Source organism: Grammomys surdaster, unplaced genomic scaffold (assembly GCF_004785775.1).
Source record: "Grammomys surdaster isolate TR1022 unplaced genomic scaffold, NIH_TR_1.0 134, whole genome shotgun sequence".
Lineage (NCBI taxonomy): Eukaryota > Metazoa > Chordata > Mammalia > Rodentia > Muridae > Grammomys > Grammomys surdaster.
This window is the reverse complement of record NW_021604592.1, coordinates 5,398,788-5,406,003: the sequence shown is the minus strand read 5'-3', so window position 1 is coordinate 5,406,003 and position 7,216 is coordinate 5,398,788. Positions and strand designations below refer to the sequence as shown.

The 7,216-nt window shown below is 36.8% G+C and overlaps 1 protein-coding gene across 4 annotated transcripts in view; it reads left to right on the top strand.

The window, feature by feature from the left end:
• Positions 1–875: 875 nt before the first annotated feature.
• The window catches only part of Pot1 (protection of telomeres 1), a 68,902-nt gene continuing 62,561 nt past the window's right edge, over positions 876–7,216 (top strand). For 2 of the 4 annotated variants that reach the window (XM_028762583.1, XM_028762582.1), the window contains exons 1-2: positions 876–931; positions 4,633–4,699. The gene's annotated coding sequence lies outside the window, so the exon portion shown is untranslated. Of the gene's footprint in view, positions 932–1,084; positions 1,143–3,574; positions 3,622–4,632; positions 4,700–7,216 lie in introns of those variants that run through there. The other 2 variants (XM_028762584.1, XM_028762585.1) reach the window with 2 other exon arrangements.

Genomic DNA, 7,216 nt, shown 5'->3' with positions numbered 1-7,216 from the left:
CAATAACAGTTCTCTTGACCAGCATGGAGTCCTCTTGATCAGTATGTCACCAGTTTGGTTGCCGGTTCTTGTTAATTTTTCTAATTTCCTGCTTGCTTATTGCCAAAGATGCTGCCTCCAGGCCCTCAGTTGGTGTTAGGGGATTCTTCTGGTTCCTTGCTTTCGACCAAAGTGCACAGGATCCAAAATCCATACAGTGGCTAAACTTAGAGGATAAATAGTATTTCATAACTGTGTGAGGTGATAACAGTATGGGTCTGAGCCTTACCATGTTCCTCTAATGGGCAGTCCATGAATTCCACTTTAGATGTTTTTCCTGGTTCACTTATGTTTTATGAACACGGGGTGGGGAAGGAAAAGAAAGCTTTAGAAAATAATGGCAAGGTTCTGCAACTTAACTGAAAATACCACAGATGTCACTAAAGTGCTATAAAACAAATAACATCATGACCATCATGTATTTATAGCCTTGGAAAAGTTACATTTGAATGTTTAACTTAAGAATGAGAATAAAAGCTTTAGCGTCAGGGGCTTCTTGTCGACCGAACGGAACCTGGAACCAACGCCTAGTTTGGAACAGAGTTCTTATTGGCTAAAGGATTTAAGAATTCTATTTTGGCTTGTGAAGCTAGCCTTTAATGGCTGAGCCACCTCACCTCTTCAGTCCATGATTTAGCAACCCTAAGAGCTGGTCAAGCTCCCTCTGCAGGCTAGGGGTTGTCTCTGCAGGTTAGGGGAGATGGGTTGCGAGCAGCCTGGATACGTGTGACGCGGGTTGCTGCAGCTCGGCGATGCTCCGCCTCTCGGTTTTTACCCGCTGTGCAATTCTAGGGAACTACGCATGCGTGAGCTAAGCGGATTGCGCCCGCGCGCGCGCGCATGACGTCACCGGCGCGTCAGTCCAGACATTAGTTGTCCGGGAGTTTTGCTGGTGAGTGAGCCTGAGGAGGTTTGGAATTCGTGAAGGGGACGCAGTGGACTCGACCCTGGATAAATATAACAGGAACTGTTTAGTTCATTGCAAAATTTGGTGCAATTTTGCAGAAACTCTATCACGTACGGTTAGTGTTGACCGAACACTATCGGAAGGAGTCGTGAATAGATCCGAGTACGCCCTCATGCTTCGGAGTGGTGCAGGAACGGTTGGTTTATATGCGGCAGAGTTAAACTCCGATGCTATTGAGTAGCCCAGGCAAGAAGTTTGAGAAGAAAGATTCAACCTAGAGTTCACAGATTAGCATCAATTGCAGTTTCTCTTAGGGTATTTACGAGTTTGAGGGAGAAGGCAACTCAGTTTTGGAAACAAGAAGCTTTTGGTTCAGTGTTCGTACACAATATTTTAATTGAAAAAGGAATCAAAGAATGAAACCCGTACTCCCCCTCCCCGCCTCCATGTCCAACATTTAAAAATACCGAGGTGAAGAAGTTGGTGAAATTGTAACAGATTTTTGAAGTTCTTTAAATACAAAAGCGAAGTGGATATCCTGCTAAGAAGGTTAACTCAGAAAACATTTTCCTCCTAGAAGGAATACCCATATTTTATATTCAGTATCTGTGTGAGAGATTGGTTTTTATTTTTACAGTTACAACTGAGACTGAATATATCAATGTTATAATTTTCCAGCAGATACTTAACAAACATATTATTTTATAATACAGTGGAATATGTTTCCGAGGTCCAAGATAAATATATCTGACCATACTAAAGGTTATTTCTAATTCTAATTAATAATGTGTAGCAGTATGATCTGTGAACATGAGATACCTTTTTGGTTTGATATGTTAGATTAAGAAAGTTAAACCGGGACTTTCAGGGTGATGGTGTATTTTACTTAACCTTCCTTTTGAGTAAGAGCAGTCGAGCAGTCCTATGCTAAAGAATTTGGATGCTATGATAAAACTGTGTTAGTTTCATATTAGATGTTGGGAGGAGAAAGACATAGCCGCTCTGCCTCCTGTGCAAAGAATATATCGGATATAGAAAGCTTAGGCAAGGACAACAATGAACGTAAGTATTGATAATGATTTGAATTAGTGGTAGAAAGCTTAGGAAAAAATAGTCATTTAATGCTAACAAACAGTAGAATTTAGTATTTTCTTTTCCTGGTGTGTGGCATTTTGGTGTTGTGTATATATTAATTCGTTTAATTATCACAAAGACTTGTGACATTGATGCTTTATATCTTACCTATGTAGACAAAAGTGCTGTATTTCAGAAGGGTTAAGTAATTTTCCTGAGATCAGATAGCTAACAGATGGCAGAGGTGACATTTGAATCTAGACAGCTTGTTTCAGACTTGATGAGCTAAAATTCAGAACAATTAGAATAGAGGGTCAGTGAGTTCAGGAAACTAACTGTTTTAAATTCCCGTCTATGCTGGGCAAGAGAAGAGGAGACACAGTCTTGTGCCCAGAGTTCAGGTTTGGATATTGGAGAGGTCTCAGTCTAGGGACATCTTGCCCTGACCTAACTATAGTTTTTGACTTACACCTATGTTCCAAATAGAAGTTGAATGCTTTTTGTTTTGTTTGTTTGGTTGGTTTGGTTTGTTGTTGTTCTCTTGGCCAGCTACAGTGAGTTTCCATCAAACTCACAGGCTTCTTACTCAAGTCCTCATATTGTTAGGCTGTTGTTCTGATGGAAGGTGAGGGGGAGAGAGTCACCCAAATTTCCTACCTTTCTGCTGTGCCCTTCTCTGCCTCTTTTCAGGTCTGTGAAGAGCTTGTAAATGACTGATGCCCTTGGTGCTCCTAAGTGCCCTGTACAATTGCAGAGCACATTGTTGGCCTTAACAGTCCATTAAAAATGTCTGGTAAATTTTCTCACAAATGTTAGACAGTATCTGCCAGTTGCTTTGCATAAGCATGCTCCTGCCTCTCTTCTTTCACTCAACTCTCGGGTAGTTTATTGTTGTGTATTTCCCCTGATGAGTCAAAGAAGGGTTTGGAACTTGTAGGTTGTGCAACCATTTGTTATTATTCTTTCTAGCATTTTACCTAAGTAAACATTTCACATCTCTACTTCTGAATCACTATGCATTAAGTAACTGTGTCTTTATAGTTTATACCCATAGTTTCATGATGATTCTTTTATGAATAAAGTTGGTAGATTTCTGTCTCATCAGAAAGTTGGAACTTTTTTTTTTTTTTTAGAAATATGTGCTTATTATTTATGGGACATTGTTTAAATTTGAAATAATCTTTTATAAAAAGAAAAACACAAAATAGAAACAAAACACATGTGCACACAAACATGCACACACCCATACACACACACCCTAATTCCACAAATTTGATTCAAAGAAGATAAAACTTTAATTCTAATTTTCCCAGTATCTTCTTTGGGGTTCCTATTTTAGGCCAAAAGAAAAAAAGAAAGACTAAGATATTTCATTGGTAACAATAAGTTAAGTAAGCAAGCATGTTAAATTATTAAATTTGGAGAATACATTGTGCTTATTGTGTTACTTACCCTTCCAGTGAACTAGAAAATGAATGTGGTCATTCCAGACTGGTTAAATTGGAAATGTATTTTATACAGATGACCCTAATGTAGTTTCCTGGCAGAGGAAAACTGCACACAACTTTGTTATGATTAAGTTTGGAATATTAATGTGAAAGGTAGGTACTATAGGATCTACTTTTAAACATTTTTCAATAATTAGATATCATTGTAGATCTCTACATAGAGACATTAAAAATAAGACCCAAAAGAAATTTGAAAACTTGTGATGAAACACTTTATTTTGTCTGCAATTTTGAGTAAATTATGTTTCTAAATTGACAGAATGGTTAGTTACTGAACTAGAACAAAACCGAAATTACACTTGTGTCTTTATGTGACCGGATTTGGACAGACTATCCTAGTTTATGAGCTTATAATTTCGTATTTGTAAGCTTTTTTTCTTTATTAAATTATCATTTAAACTTTCCAAAACCAAGCTTTTTTTTTTTCTGTTAATAAATGATATTAGAGGATAAAGCAAAGCTTTGGAAAATTGATTTACTTTACCGTTCTCTGTATCTAAGATAAAAGGTTGGCTTAAAAGTTGAATTATGGATGATATTTATTTTTAGGTCCTGATTTTTGTCAAGTAAGTTTTAATATTTATGTGATGACAATATATTGACTTCCTGAAAGAATGATCTAAATGAGCATCAGGAAAGATTCTCTGATGGTTAATTTAGCTTATTTAGGAAAAACATAGCATTACAACTTGGAAAGCACACTGTAGTGAACTGTGAGTGTGTATAGCAGGGACTAGGGCACCACAAGGTTTTAAAGGCAAATGAGCATCTTACTGAAGATATTGTGAGCCAGTAATCCCTTGCCAGAGACATTAGTAGCAAAGGTTACATTACTCTAGGGTTGCACAGGTGTGTGTGTGTGTGTGTGTGTGTGTGTGTGTGTGTGTGTGTGTGTAGACACGTTTGGTAAGCAGAGACCTTTCTGATAGTAACTCTCGGGTAGTTATATGTGAGAACAGTTCTTCAGAATCACCAAGTATCTTTCTGTGTTTTGCTAGTGATATACAACTCCATCAATTCTAATGCTTCAAAATCTATTGTAACATTTACTTATATATTATTAAAAATGGTCTTCTTTGCTAACTATTTTTCTTTTCCTTTCAGGGAAGACTCGGTTGCTTCTTAATGCCTTGTGGAAGTAAAACAGCTATTTTGAAGACTAGACTTTAAGGTATGTAATAAAAGCATGCTTTATTTGTGCTTACCTTTTTACTTATACTCTGAAAATAAGTAACTTTATTTATTTACATTTTTACATGGGGTTGAGGACACACATAGTCACACACAGTGATTTTTAATAGGTAAGTTTTTACAATAATGGAGACAGCCAGTATCAGTATCTCCTTCTACCTCTCATTCTTTACCATTAAATGAGATCCCTTTACTCCTACAACCAGAGTATTGCAATGGCTAACTGCTCTGTTTGTACTTTGACTAGTGTGACCTAATTATTTTAGTATCTATTTTGCCTTCAACATACTACTTTGTATATTGATGGCCTCCTATGTAGGGAGAATTCTCTCTCCTTAGTAATCCTGGCAAGCTAGAAAGTGTACCTTAGCCATTTAGACACTACCAGTTAGTCACAGTTAAAGCCTGTAAATTGTTTGTATAGTTTGGGGCAGTGAATGGGAATCAGACTATGAACTGCAAGTATCAACACCATCACTAGAATGGGCACTATTGTTAGTACTGGGAATACTGTGGAGACCAAACTTAACCTTTGCTTCTTAGAGTTTACATCATAGAGGGGAGAAGAAATGCAATGAATAGTTATAACATTTATAATACAAAATACAAATATGATCTTGGTAAAAAAACAAATTAAACTTGTGGAGTATAAAAAGACAGAATAAGTTTTGAGGAAATTGAATGTCTATGATATTTATCAAGTAAGAAGTATTGGCAGAAAATTGAAAACCGTCTTGTTTGGTTTTGGGATTGTATTAGTTGGATTTGTTAGATTACCACTGAATGGACTGTAAAGTTCTGACAGGGCCAGAGATCAAGTAAGCAGAAGGCTCAGTTATGTACCTCATGTGTGGATCTTCTCAGAGAAGCCATTCATTTGTTAAGCAAACAAGGACAAATGAGTGTAGTATGGCTGGGCAGGCAGGAGTGAAAGTATGCTGTTTCAGTCCAGGATGGGTCAGTTTCTTTAAGCTTTTATGTTTCCTCAGATGTACATCCTTGTGAAAAAATGACCAAGCCATACAGATTTTTACACGGGAAACATGCACTTGTAATTAATATCTAATCCAGAAAAGAGGTTGACATAGGGCTAGCTCTTTCTGTCACTAGCCTCCAAGGAAAAGAATGTCCTTGTGATCCATAGATTAGTTGTCTTTTCCTTTAGTTTTATGGCCTCACATCACTCTTCTACAATCTTTATGTTAATGAGGTTTATGATTTTTGGTTTCTTTTCATTGCTCTAGACTATTCTTTTCTGTGCATATATGACCATTTATCTGTTCTGATCTTGTTGTTCTACTGTTGATAGACAGTTGCAGTTTTATAGTTTTGGCTGTATCAGATATGACTGCATATAATTTTAGGAGTATTTGTTTCGGCGGACCATACAGAATAACGTTTAGTGAAGTTTGTGTGTTTAAGGCCATCCACATATTTATTGTTACTAAGTTTTGACAGAGCTTTTCCCAGAGTATTAATGCCTGTTTACATTTCTGTCAGTATTTTTATGAGAATTTGGGTGACTTCCACACTATCATCAGCATATTATATTTTTCACATTTTAAATGTGTCTTGTTTACATTGGGTGTGATTTAATTTTACAGCAGTTTATCATAGATGTCTAAAACTGTGATGAACCTCTTTTGATATGACCATGACTGTCTTCCAAAGTCGCAGCAAATATAGTTAATGGTGTGCCACGTTAACCTTTCCCCAAGATCAGGAATATAACTTGGGTACTCATTCTGCTCCTTGTCTAAGTAGTCAGTGTTGTATACCAAAGACAGAAATAGAAGGTGGATGGACCAGAAGAAGACCGTCTGTAACTCTATTAGGGACAGATGAGTCTGTATATGTGAACTCTGTTAGGGACAGATGACTCTGTATATGTGAAAGCCGTCTGTGGAAATGTAGTGTCAGTAAGTCATCCATCCTTTCAAATGATGTTTTATCAGTACGTATATCCCTCAGATTGAGCAGAAGTCTTCAAACCTTAATTCGCTGAGAGCTCCTTCTTAATTGGATGTTGGGTTTTGCTAATGACACTAGTTAGCCTTGTGTGCTGATCACTGGTTGTCTTAATTCACTATGCTAATATGCAGTTCTCCTTGATTGATTGTTTTTGTCCTTTTGAAACTATCTTGTAGTTTTAGGAAAAACTATTTTTTGGTATACTGTTGGGTTTGGGTCTCTAAATACTTTGCTACAGATTGCTAAGGCTAGTAGTGTGAAGCTTTGTTATGATGATACTCTTGTCTAAGAATGCAGTTCTCTTGAGATAGGTTGTTAGTGGCCCTTCCTCTTTATTTAAGATTAGTTTGGGGAATGATTATTGCTGCTTTAAATGTCTAGTAGACATTTTTATGGGAGGAATATTAACAATAAGTGCTGTTATTCAATTTGAGGTCAGTCTCCTCTCTCTACTTTTACCTGTTTTGACTTAAGGGAACTTTTGACAGTTTTTATTTCTATAGGAAATTGCCTCTATCATTTAACT